Below are 14,896 nucleotides of genomic sequence, written 5' to 3' on the forward strand. Positions count from 1 at the left end.
GTAACGAAGATGTGTCTTAGGAAGAGAATCAAGGATAGGTTGTATTATAAGTTCCGCAAAGCTAAGGACTTGTCTGTGAAATGTCCCGTTCTTATTGATTAAAAACGTTCCATATTAATTGATTTCGTTGCGAGGTTTTGACCTCTATATGAGACGTTTTTCAAAGACTGCATTCATTTTTAAAACAAACCATAACCTTTATTTCATAGATAAAGGTTTTAAAAAGCTTTACGTAGATTATCAAATAATGATAATCTAAAATATCCTGTTTACACACGACCATTACATAATGGTTTACAATATAAATATGTTACAACAAAATAAGTTTCTTGAATGCAGTTTTTACACAATATCATACAAGCATGGACTCCAAATCTCGTCCTTATTTAAGTATGCGACAGCGGAAGCTCTTAATAATCACCTAAGAATAAACATGCTTAAAACGTCAACAAAAATGTTGGTGAGTTATAGGTTTAACCTATATATATCAAATCATAATAATAGACCACAAGATTTCATATTTCAATACACATCCCATACATAGAGATAAAAATCATTCATATGGTGAACACCCGGTAACCGACATTAACAAGATGCATATATTAGAATATCCCCATCATTCCGGGACACCCTTCGGATATGATATAAATTTCGTAGTACTAAAGCATCCGGTACTTTGGATGGGGTTTGTTAGGCCCAATAGATCTATCTTTAGGATTCGCATCAATTAGGGTGTCTGTTCCCTAATTCTTAGATTACCAGACTTAATAAAAAGGGGCATATTCGATTTCGATAATTCAACCATAGAATGTAGTTTCACGTACTTATGTCTATTTTGTAAATCATTTATAAAACCTGCATGTATTCTCATCCCAAAAATATTAGATTTTAAAAGTGGGACTATAACTCACTTTCACAGATTTTTACTTCGTCGGGAAGTAAGACTTGGCCACTGGTTGATTCACGAACCTATAACAATATATACATATATATCAAAGTATGTTCAAAATATATTTACAACACTTTTAATATATTTTGATGTTTTAAGTTTATTAAGTCAGCTGTCCTCGTTAGTAACCTACAACTAGTTGTCCACAGTTAGATGTACAGTTAGATGTACATACTTCCACTTTGAGTTTAACCATAATTTTTGGATATAGTTTCATGTTCATAATAAAAATCATTTTCTCATAATAACAACTTTTAAATCAAAGTTTATCATAGTTTTTAATTAACTAACCCAAAACAGCCCGCGGTGTTACTACGAAAGCGTAAATCCGGTTTTACGGTGTTTTTCGTGTTTCCAGGTTTTAAATCATTAAGTTAGCATATCATATAGATATAGAACATGTGTTTAGTTGATTTTAAAATTCAAGTTAGAAGGATTAACTTTTGTTTGCGAACAAGTTTAGAATTAACTAAACTATGTTCTAGAGATTACAAGTTTAAACCTTCGAATAAGATAGCTTTATATGTATGAATCGAGTGATGTTATGAACATCATTACTACCTTAAGTTCCTTGGATAAACCTACTGGAAAAGAGAAAAATGGATCTAGCTTCAACGGATCCTTGGATGGCTCGAAGTTCTTGAAGCAGAATCATGACACGAAAACAAGTTCAAGTAAGATCATCACTTAAAATAAGATTGTTATAGTTATAGAAATTGAACCAAAGTTTGAATATGATTATTACCTTGTATTAGAATGATAACCTACTGTAAGAAACAAAGATTTCTTGAGGTTGGATGATCACCTTACAAGATTGAAAGTGAGCTAGCAAACTTGAAAGTATTCTTGATTTTATATAACTAGAACTTGTAAAATATATGAAGAACACTTAGAACTTGAAGATAGAACTTGAGAGAGATCAATTAGATGAAGAAAATTGAAGAATGAAAGTATTTGTAGGTGTTTTTGGTCGTTGGTGTATGGATTAGATATAAAGGATATGTAATTTTGTTTTCATGTAAATAAGTCATGAATGATTACTCATATTTTTGTAATTTTATGAGATATTTCATGCTAGTTGCCAAATGATGGTTCCCACATGTGTTAGGTGACTCACATGGGCTGCTAAGAGCTGATAATTGGAGTGTATATACCAATAGTACATACATCTAAAAGCTGTGTATTGTACGAGTACGAATACAGGTGCATACGAGTAGAATTGTTGATGAAACTGAACGAGGATGTAATTGTAAGCATTTTTGTTAAGTAGAAGTATTTTGATAAGTGTCTTGAAGTCTTTCAAAAGTGTATGAATACATATTAAAACACTACATGTATATACATTTTAACTGAGTCGTTAAGTCATCGTTAGTCGTTACATGTAAATGTTGTTTTGAAACCTTTAGGTTAACGATCTTGTTGAATGTTGTTAACCCATTGTTTATTATAACAAATGAGATGTTAAATTGTTATATTATCATGATATTATGATATATAATATATCTTAGTATGATGTATATACAGTTAAATGTCGTTACAACAATAATCGTTACATATATGTCTCGTTTCGAAATCATTAAGTTAGTAGTCTTATTTTTACATATGTATTTCATTGTTAATACACTTAATAATATATTTACTTATCATTTAACATAATTAACCAAGTGTATCAATATCTTAATATGATTCATATGTACCTAGTAAGACGTTGTTATAACGATAATCGTTATATATATCGTTTTCGAGTTTCTTAAATTAATAGTCTCATTTTTATGTATATAACTCATTGTTAAAATACCTAATGAGATACACACTTATAATAAAAACATGTTAACTATATATATAACCATATATATGTCATCGTATAGTTTTTACAAGTTTTAACGTTCGTGAATCACCGGTCAACTTGGGTGGTCAATTGTCTATATGAAACATATTTCAATTAATCAAGTCTTAACAAGTTTGATTGCTTAACATGTTGGAAATATTTAATCATGTAAATATCAATCTCAATTAATATATATAAACATGGAAAAGTTCGGGTCACTACAGTACCTACCCGTTAAATAAATTTCGTCCCGAAAATTTAAGCTGTTGAAGGTGTTGACGAATCTTCTGGAAATAGATGCGGGTATTTCTTCTTCATCTGATCTTCATGCTCCCCGGTGAACTCGGGTCCTCTACGAGCATTCCATCGAACCTTAACAATTGGTATCTTGTTTTGCTTAAGTCTTTTAACCTCACGATCCATTATTTCGACGGGTTCTTCGATGAATTGAAGTTTTTCGTTGATTTGGATTTCATCTAACGGAATAGTGAGATCTTCTTTAGCAAAACATTTCTTCAAATTCGAGACGTGGAAAGTGTTATGTACAGCCGCGAGTTGTTGAGGTAACTCAAGTCGGTAAGCTACTGGTCCGACACGATCAATAATCTTGAATGGTCCAATATACCTTGAATTTAATTTCCCTCGTTTACCAAATCGAACAACGCCTTTCCAAGGTGCAACTTTAAGCATGACCATCTCTCCAATTTCAAATTCTATATCTTTTCTTTTAATGTCAGCGTAGCTCTTTTGTCGACTTTTGGCGGTTTTCAACCGTTGTTGAATTTGGATGATCTTCTCGGTAGTTTCTTGTATAATCTCTGGACCCGTAATCTGTCTATCCCCCACTTCACTCTAACAAATCGGAGACCTGCACTTTCTACCATAAAGTGCTTCAAACGGCGCCATCTCAATGCTTGAATGGTAGCTGTTGTTGTAGGAAAATTCTGCTAACGGTAGATGTCGATCCCAACTGTTTCCGAAATCAATAACACATGCTCGTAGCATGTCTTCAAGCGTTTGTATCGTCCTTTTGCTCTGCCCATCAGTTTGTGGATGATAGGCAGTACTCATGTCTAGACGAGTTCCTAATGCTTGTTGTAATGTCTGCCAAAATCTTGAAATAAATCTGCCATCCCTATCAGAGATAATAGAGATTGGTATTCCATGTCTGGAGACGACTTCCTTCAAATATAGTCGTGCTAACTTCTCCATCTTGTCATCTTCTCTTATTGGCAGGAAGTGTGCTGATTTGGTGAGACGATCAACTATTACCCAAATAGTATCAAAACCACTTGCAGTCCTTGGCAATTTAGTGATGAAATCCATGGTAATGTTTTCCCATTTCCATTCTGGGATTTCGGGTTGTTGAAGTAGACCTGATGGTTTCTGATGCTCAGCTTTGACCTTAGAACACGTCAAACATTCTCCTACGTATTTAGCAACATCCGCTTTCATACCCGGCCACCAAAAATATTTCTTGAGATCCTTGTACATCTTCCCCGTTCCAGGATGTATTGAGTATCTGGTTTTATGAGCTTCTCTAAGTACCATTTCTCTCATATCTCCAAATTTTGGTACCCAAATCCTTTCAGCCCTATACCGGGTTCCGTCTTCCCGAATATTAAGATGTTTCTCCAATCCTTTGGGTATTTCATCCTTTAAATTTCCCTCTTTTAAAACTCCTTGTTGCGCCTCCTTTATTTGAGTAGTAAGGTTATTATGAATCATTATATTCATAGATTTTACTCGAATGGGTTCTCTGTCCTTCCTGCTCAAGGCATCGGCTACCACATTTGCCTTTCCCGGGTGGTAACGAATCTCAAAGTCGTAATCATTCAATAATTCAATCCACCTACGCTGCCTCATATTCAGTTGTTTTTGATTAAATATGTGTTGAAGACTTTTGTGGTCGGTATATATAATACTTTTGACCCCATATAAGTAGTGCCTCCAAGTCTTTAATGCAAAAACAACCGCGCCTAATTCCAAATCATGCGTCGTATAATTTTGTTCGTGAATCTTCAATTGTCTAGACGCATAAGCAATCACCTTCGTTCGTTGCATTAATACACAACCGAGACCTTGCTTTGATGCATCACAATAAATCACAAAATCATCATTCCCTTCAGGCAATGATAATATAGGTGCCGTAGTTAGCTTTTTCTTCAATAACTGAAACGCTTTCTCTTGTTCATCATTCCATTCAAATTTCTTCCCTTTATGCGTTAATGCAGTCAAGGGTTTTGCTATTCTGGAAAAGTCTTGGATGAACCTTCTGTAGTAACCAGCTAGTCCTAAAAACTGGCGTATGTGTTTCGGAGTTTTTGGGGTTTCCCACTTTTCAACAGTTTCTATCTTTGCTGGATCCACCTTAATACCTTCTTTGTTCACTATGTGACCGAGGAATTGAACTTCTTCCAACCAAAATGCACACTTTGAAAACTTAGCGTACAATTCTTCCTTCTTCAATACTTCTAACACCTTTCTCAAATGTTCACCGTGTTCTTGGTCATTCTTTGAGTAAATAAGTATGTCATCAATGAAAACAATGACAAACTTGTCAAGGTATGGTCCACACACTCGGTTCATAAGGTCCATGAACACAGCTGGTGCATTAGTTAAACCAAACGGCATGACCATAAACTCGTAATGATCGTAACGTGTTCTGAAAGCAGTCTTTGGAATATCATCTTCTTTCACCCGCATTTGATGATACCCGGAACGTAAGTCAATCTTTGAATAAACAGACGAGCCTTGTAGTTAATCAAATAAGTCGTCGATTCTCGGTTGTGGGTAGCGGTTCTTGATGGTAAGTTTGTTCAACTCTCGGTAGTCAATACACAACCTGAATGTACCATCTTTCTTCTTGACAAACAAAACAGGAGCTCCCCACGGTGATGTGCTTGGTCGAATGAAACCACGCTCTAAAAGTTCTTGTAATTGGCTTTGCAGTTCTTTCATCTCGCTGGGTGCGAGTCTGTAAGGAGCACGAGCTATTGGTGCAGCTCCTGGTACAAGATCTATTTGAAATTCAACGGATCGATGTGGGGGTAATCCCGGTAATTCTTTCGGAAATACATCGGGAAATTCTTTTGCAATGGGAACATCATTGATGCTCTTTTCTTCAGTTTGTACTTTCTTGACGTGTGCTAGAACAGCATAGCAACCTTTTCTTATTAGTTTTTGTGCCTTCAAATTACTAATAAGATGTAGCTTCGTGTTGCCCTTTTCTCCGTACACCATTAAGGGTTTTCCTTTTTCTCGTATAATGCGAATTGCATTTTTGTAACAGACGATCTCTGCTTTCACTTCTTTCAACCAGTCCATACCGATTATCACATCAAAACTCCCTAACTCTACTGGTATCAAATCAATCTTAAATGTTTCGCTAACCAGTTTAATTTCTCGATTCCGACATATATTATCTGCTAAAATTAATTTACCATTTGCTAATTCGAGTAAAAATTTACTATCCAAAGGCGTCAATGGACAACTTAATTTAGCACAAAAATCTCTACTCACATAGCTTCTATCCGCACCCGAATCAAATAAAACGTAAGCAGATTTATTGTCAATAAGAAACGTACCCGTAACAAGCTCCGGGTCTTCCTGTGCCTCTGCCGCATTAATATTGAAAACTCTTTCGCGGCCTTGTCCATTCGTGTTCTCCTGGTTCGGGCAATTTCTAATAATGTGGCCCGGTTTTCCACATTTATAACAAACTACATTGGCATAACTTGCTCCGACACTACTTGCTCCGCCATTACTCATCCCGACACCATTTGTTCCTTTCGTTCTATTAACCCCTGGTCCGTAGACCTCACACTTCGCCGCGCTATGACCATTTCTTTTACACTTGTTGCAAAATTTAGTGCAGAACCCCGAGTGATACTTTTCACACCTTTGGCGTAGCTGCTTCTGATTATTGTTGTTGTTGCGGTTATTATTGTTGTTGGGATGATTGTTGTAGTTGCTGTTGTTGTTGTTGTTGTTGTTGTTGTTGTTGTTGTTGGGCCGTTTGTTGTAGTTGCGATTGATGTTGCGATTGTTGGGATAATTGTTGCGATTATTGTTGTAATTGCTGTTGTTGTTGTTGTATTGGTGATTCTTATCACCGTTTTCCTCCCACTTTCTTTTGACTTGATTCACATTGGCCTCTTTAGCAGTCTGTTCTTTAATTCTTTCTTCAATCTGGTTCACTAGTTTGTGAGCCATTCTACATGCCTGTTGTATGGAGGCGGGCTCGTGTGAACTTATATCTTCTTGGATTCTTTCCGGTAATCCTTTCACAAACGCGTCGATCTTCTCTTCCTCATCTTCGAATGCTCCCGGACACAATAGGCACAATTCTGTGAATCGTCTTTCGTACGTGGTAATATCAAATCCTTGGGTTCGTAACCCTCTAAGTTCTGTCTTGAGCTTATTGACCTCGGTTCTGGGACGGTACTTCTCGTTCATCAAGTGCTTGAATGCTGACCACGGTAGTGCGTACGCATCATCTTGTCCCACTTGCTCTAGATAGGTATTCCACCATGTTAACGCAGAACCTGTGAAGGTATGCGTAGCGTACTTCACTTTGTCCTCTTCAGTACACTTACTTATGGCAAACACCGATTCGACCTTCTCGGTCCATCGTTTCAATCCGATCGGTCCTTCGGTTCCATAAAATTCCAAAGGTTTGCAGGCAGTAAATTCTTTGTAGGTGCATCCTACACGATTTCCTGTACTGCTAGATCCAAGGTTATTGTTGGTATGTAGCGCAGCCTGTACTGCGGCTATGTTTGAAGCAAGAAAAGTACGGAATTCCTCTTCATTCATATTCACGGTGTGTCGAGTAGTCGGTGCCATTTCCTTCAAAATAGTCAAATGGAACAAGTTAATCATACAGAATATTAAGAGTAGTTAATAGTATTTCGTAGTATAATATGCTCATTTATAAAAGCTTTTTCTTCATATTAGCGTTTTATAAGTTTAAATTCGGGTAGTACCTACCCGTTAAGTTCATACTTAGTAGCTAATATACAATTCAACTACTACAATTCTTTATGAAAAACTGATTATAATAATATTTCGCGTTCAAACTTTTACACAATATTTTACAAACTTACAATACCGCTTATTTTACATATAGCATGAAATATAGCACATAATAAATTTGATACAAGATGGTTGTGAAGATAATTCTAGCTAGTACACAAGTCGTTCAGCAAATGCAATAAAGACACGTAATTCATATGTCCAGAAACAAGTCATGCATTCTGGTTTTACTAGGATTACTTCCCATCCTTGGTCTTGTGGAATATAACCGTTATGGCCGTTGATAAGACAGCGTGTTGTAACGTCGTCAAAGGGACGAGGGTTACGTAATGTCCAACAGTCCCGTAACAATCTAAAAACCTCATTTCTTACCCCAATTACCGACTCCGTCACTTGTGGAAACGTTTTGTTTAATAGTTGTAGCCCGATGTTCTTGTTCTCACTTTGGTGAGAAGCGAACATTACTAACCCGTAAGCATAACATGCTTCTTTATGTTGCATGTTAGCCGCTTTTTCTAAATCACGAAGTCCTATATTCGGATATACTGAGTCAAAATAATTTCTTAACCCGTTGCGTAAAATAGCATTTGGGTTCCCCGCAATATATGCGTCAAAGTAAACACATCGTAACTTATGGATATCCCAATGTGATATCCCCCATCTTCCGAACGAAAGCCTTTTATAAACCAAGGCATTCTTGGAACGTTCTTCGAATGTCTTACAAACTGATCTCGCCTTAAATAGTTGTGCCGAGGAATTCTGACCGACTCTAGACAAGATTTCATCAATCATGTCTCCGGGTAGGTCTCTTAAAATATTGGATTGTCTATCCATTTTGTGTTTTTATACTGTAAAATAGACAAGAGTTAGATTCATAAAAAAAATACTTATTAATACAAGCAATTTTTTCATATATCATAAAGCATAAGCACACTATATTACATATATTACACCACACGAATATAACTATCTTATTCCGACTCGCTCGTTTCTTCTTGTTCGGTTTTGGTTCGTTTTGCCAAGTTTCTAGGGATATATGATGTTCCCCTAATACGAGCCGTCGTTGTCCACATTGGTATAGAAAAACCTGGTGGTTTAGAGGTTCCCGGGTCATTGTTACAACTTAAGGACTTCGGGGGTTGACGATACATATAAAGTTCATCGGGGTTGGAATTAGATTTCTCTATTTTTATGCCCTTTCCCTTATTATTTTCTTTTGCCTTTTTAAATTCAGTTGGGGTAATTTCTATAACATCATCGGAATTCTCGTCGGAATCCGATTCATCAGAGAATTGGTAATCCTCCCAATATTTTGCTTCCTTGGCGGAAACACCATTGACCATAATTAACCTTGGTCGGTTGGTTGAGGATTCTCTTTTACTTAACCGTTTTATTATTTCCCCCACCGGTTCTATTTCTTCTTCCGGTTCCGATTCTTCTTCCGGTTCCGATTCTTCTTCCGGTTCCGACTCTTCTTCCGGTTCCTCTTCGGGAACTTGTGAATCAGTCCACGAATCATTCCAATTTACATTTGACTCTTCATTATTATTAGGTGAGTCAATGGGACTTGTTCTAGAGATAGACATCTATCACATAATATCAAACACGTTAAGGGATTAATATATCACATAATATTCATATGTTAAAAATATATAGTTTCCAACAAAAATGTTAAGCAATCATTTTTAAAGAAAACACGGTCGAAGTCCAGACTCACTAATGCATCCTAACAAACTCGATAAGACACACTAATGCAAATTTTCTGGTTCTCTAAGACCAACGCTCTGATACCAACTGAAATGTCCCGTTCTTATTGATTAAAAACGTTCCATATTAATTGATTTCGTTGCGAGGTTTTGACCTCTATATGAGACGTTTTTCAAAGACTGCATTCATTTTTAAAACAAACCATAACCTTTATTTCATAGATAAAGGTTTTAAAAAGCTTTACGTAGATTATCAAATAATGATAATCTAAAATATCCTGTTTACACACGACTATTACATAATGGTTTACAATACAAATATGTTACAACAAAATAAGTTTCTTGAATGCAGTTTTTACACAATATCATACAAGCATGGACTCCAAATCTCGTCCTTATTTAAGTATGCGACAGCGGAAGCTCTTAATAATCACCTGAGAATAAACATGCTTAAAACGTCAACAAAAATGTTGGTGAGTTATAGGTTTAACCTATATATATCAAATCATAATAATAGACCACAAGATTTCATATTTCAATACACATCCCATACATAGAGATAAAAATCATTCATATGGTGAACACCTGGTAACCGACATTAACAAGATGCATATATTAGAATATCCCCATCATTCCGGGACACCCTTCGGATATGATATAAATTTCGAAGTACTAAAGCATCCGGTACTTTGGATGGGGTTTGTTAGGCCCAATAGATCTATCTTTGGGATTCACGTCAATTAGGGTGTCTGTTCCCTAATTCTTAGATTACCAGACTTAATAAAAAGGGGCATATTCGATTTCGATAATTCAACCATAGAATGTAGTTTCACGTACTTGTGTCTATTTTGTAAATCATTTATAAAACCTGCATGTATTCTCATCCCAAAAATATTAGATTTTAAAAGTGGGACTATAACTCACTTTCACAGATTTTTACTTTGTCGGGAAGTAAGACTTGGCCACTGGTTGATTCACGAACCTATAACAATATATACATATATATCAAAGTATGTTCAAAATATATTTATAACACTTTTAATATATTTTGATGTTTTAAGTTTATTAAGTCAGCTGTCCTCGTTAGTAACCTACAACTAGTTGTCCACAGTTAGATGTACAGAAATAAATCGATAAATATTATCTTGAATCAATCCACGACCCAGTGTATACGTATCTCAGTATTGATCACAACTCAAACTATATATATTTTGGAATCAACCTCAACCCTGTATAGCTAACTCCAACATTCACATATAGAGTGTCTATGGTTGTTCCGAAATATATATAGATGTGTCGACATGATAGGTCGAAACATTGTATACGTGTCTATGGTATCTCAAGATTACATAATATAAAATACAAGTTGATTAAGTTATGGTTGGAATAGATTTGTTACCAATTTTCACGTAGCTAAAATGAGAAAAATTATCCAATCTTGTTTTACCCATAACTTCTTCATTTTAAATCCGTTTTGAGTGAATCAAATTGCTATGGTTTCATATTGAACTCTATTTTATGAATCTAAACAGAAAAAGTATAGGTTTATAGTCAGAAAAATAAGTTACAAGTCGTTTTTATAAAGGTAGTCATTTCAGTCGAAAGAACGACGTCTAGATGACCATTTTAGAAAACATACTTCCACTTTGAGTTTAACCATAATTTTTGGATATAGTTTCATGTTCATAATAAAAATCATTTTCTCATAATAACAACTTTTAAATCAAAGTTTATCATAGTTTTTAATTAACTAACCCAAAACAGCCCGCGGTGTTACTACGACGGCGTAAATCCGGTTTTACGGTGTTTTTCGTGTTTCCAGGTTTTAAATCATTAAGTTAGCATATCATATAGATATAGAACATGTGTTTAGTTGATTTTAAAATTCAAGTTAGAAGGATTAACTTTTGTTTGCGAACAAGTTTAGAATTAACTAAACTATGTTCTAGAGATTACAAGTTTAAACCTTCGAAGAAGATAGCTTTATATGTATGAATCGAGTGATGTTATGAACATCATTACTACCTTAAGTTCCTTGGATAAACCTACTGGAAAAGAGAAAAATGGATCTAGCTTCAACGGATCCTTGGATGGCTCGAAGTTCTTGAAGCAGAATCATGACACGAAAACAAGTTCAAGTAAGATCATCACTTGAAATAAGATTGTTATAGTTATAGAAATTGAACCAAAGTTTGAATATGATTATTACCTTGTATTAGAATGATAACCTACTGTAAGAAATAAAGATTTCTTGAGGTTGGATGATCACCTTACAAGATTGAAAGTGAGCTAGCAAACTTGAAAGTATTCTTGATTTTATGTAACTAGAACTTGTAAAATATATGAAGAACACTTAGAACTTGAAGATAGAACTTGAGAGAGATCAATTAGATGAAGAAAATTGAAGAATGAAAGTATTTGTAGGTGTTTTTGGTCGTTGGTGTATGGATTAGATATAAAGGATATGTAATTTTGTTTTCATGTAAATAAGTCATGAATGATTACTCATATTTTTGTAATTTTATGAGATATTTCATGCTAGTTGCCAAATGATAGTTCCCACATGTGTTAGGTGACTCACATGGGCTGCTAAGAGCTGATCATTGGAGTGTATATACCAATAGTACATACATCTAAAAGCTGTATATTGTACGAGTACGAATACGGGTGCATACGAGTAGAATTGTTGATGAAACTGAACGAGGATGTAATTGTAAGCATTTTTGTTAAGTAGAAGTATTTTGATAAGTGTCTTGAAGTCTTTCAAAAGTGTATGAATACATATTAAAACACTACATGTATATACATTTTAACTGAGTCGTTAAGTCATCGTTAGTCGTTACATGTAAATGTTGTTTTGAAACCTTTAGGTTAACGATCTTGTTGAATGTTGTTAACCCATTGTTTATTATAACAAATGAGATGTTAAATTGTTATATTATCATGATATTATGATATATAATATATCTTAGTATGATGTATATACAGTTAAATGTCGTTACAACAATAATCGTTACATATATGTCTCGTTTCGAAATCATTAAGTTAGTAGTCTTATTTTTACATATGTATTTCATTGTTAATACACTTAATAATATATTTAATTATCATTTAACATAATTAACCAAGTGTATCAATATCTTAATATGATTCATATGTACCTAGTAAGACGTTGTTATAACGATAATCGTTATATATATCGTTTTCGAGTTTCTTAAATTAATAGTCTCATTTTTATGTATATAACTCATTGTTAAAATACCTAATGAGATACACACTTATAATAAAACATGTTAACTATATATATAACCATATATATGTCATCGTATAGTTTTTACAAGTTTTAACGTTCGTGAATCACCGGTCAACTTGGGTGGTCAATTGTCTATATGAAACATATTTCAATTAATCAAGTCTTAACAAGTTTGATTGCTTAACATGTTGGAAACATTTAATCATGTAAATATCAATCTCAATTAATATATATAAACATGGAAAAGTTTGGGTCACTACAGTCTGATCTTGAGTTCACTACCGGTTCCTCCGATGATGATGAATCCTCAGGAATGAGTTGTCATACGGGTACCTGGTTTAGAAAAGAGCTTGCACACTTGATCAAGGGTGATGTTGAAGGTACTGATGAGAAGATAGTCACGGTGAAGAGTTCGGATAGTCCTGCTAAAGTTGAGGGCAAAGGAGGTTATGATGCTGATTATTCGGACAGTACAAGTTCAGAGTCAGAGTCAGAATCAGATGCAAATTCGTAGGTGAGTAGAAATGATTACGCGTTCATGGCTAACACGTCCAGCAATGGCAAAGTATGTAATGATTTAGCTTCCTTTTGTTCCAAATGCGTTGACCTTGAACAGGAAATAGCTAGACTTGAATGCGTAGTCTCTAAGCTTAATGAGATACCTGCTACTTGTGAAACTTGTCTGAAACTTAGACTTGAACTTAAGAATTTGAGTCTAGAAAATCAGACAAATAGGAAGAACTATGATGATGCTCTTTACTATCTTATTAAGCAAAAAGAGTATGTTGATGTTATTAAGTTCTTAGAGAATCAGGTAGGTCATTTAAAATCAACTATTGTAGATGATGAGAAAGTGATTCACCTGTATTTGAGCCAGATAGAAGCACTTAAGGAAGAAAAAGATTCATACAAGTTAAAGTATGAATCAGAAAAGGTCAGGATTGATAATTGCCAGAGAATGTCATACGTGACACAAACTTTAAAACATCCTAAAAACCGAGGGATAGGCTATAATCAGGTTGCACCACCGCTTATGGATGAGTATGTCAATAAGCCTGTTGAGAAGAGTAAGCATCCGGTTGTAGACCCGAAGTATGGTGAGTCAGAGAAAAGTCCTGTTAAGAGTAAAAGTGAGGATGATGAGAGTAAGAAACCCTTAGATGTTGTTTATGAGACGGAGTCCGACACTGATGTCGACACCGAAAAAGATGAGAAACCTTTTGTACTTGTGACTAAATCCATCACTATTTTAAAGAATCCAAAGAATGAGACAAATAGGAGTGAAAGTCAGAAGACTCAGAAAAAGAGTGTTAGGAAACCGAAACAAATTAGGAAGAAAAACACTCAGCTCACTCCTGTTAAGTTTGTTAAGGATGGTAGTACTTTGAATTTTTAGGTTGTTGATCCTAAAGCTGAACATCCACCAAAAGGTGAGAGTTCCAAATCTGGAAGCGTGACAAAATATGTTCCGCCTAATCTTCGACAGACTGTTAAACAACAAGTCTCGTCAACCCCTCTGACTAGGCAACAGACTACACCACCGAGGAGACAGTTTTCACCTACTAGGCGTCAATTGTTTAATGCTAATAATTTTGAAAATGTTAACTGTTTCAATTATGGGATGTTGAGACACAGAGCTGTAAATTGTAAACTCATTAGACAGACACCACATAGGAAGATTGATCTTACTCCCAAATGTGTTTTCAACAGAAGATCATCTTCACCTGTGTTTAAATCTCCTTCTGTTCCATCAAATGGAACTAAAGTTTTTCAAACAAATGATTATTACCGTAAACCGTTACCAAAAAATAATGTTTGGAAACATAAAAGTGAAGTTAAGGGTGTCTAAAATTTTGAAGGTCCTTCTGGATCTAAGGGTCAATGGGTGGAATTTCCAGTGATTGGCGTTGATGAGAAACCCACTGCCATTAGGGCAGGGGTGGCCCTTTCTAACTAATCTCCTTATTTTAATGTGCAGGTCGCCTACAATCCTCACTGTAGTACATGGATTATTGATAGTGGGGCATCCAGGCACATGACAGGGAACTTGTCCTTACTTTCTAATGTGAAAACAGTGGATGGAGGACCAGTTTCTTTTGCAGGTAGTGAAGGAGGTTTTATTA

The sequence above is a fragment of the Rutidosis leptorrhynchoides genome, chromosome 1, assembly GCF_046630445.1.
Source record: "Rutidosis leptorrhynchoides isolate AG116_Rl617_1_P2 chromosome 1, CSIRO_AGI_Rlap_v1, whole genome shotgun sequence".
Lineage (NCBI taxonomy): Eukaryota > Viridiplantae > Streptophyta > Magnoliopsida > Asterales > Asteraceae > Rutidosis > Rutidosis leptorrhynchoides.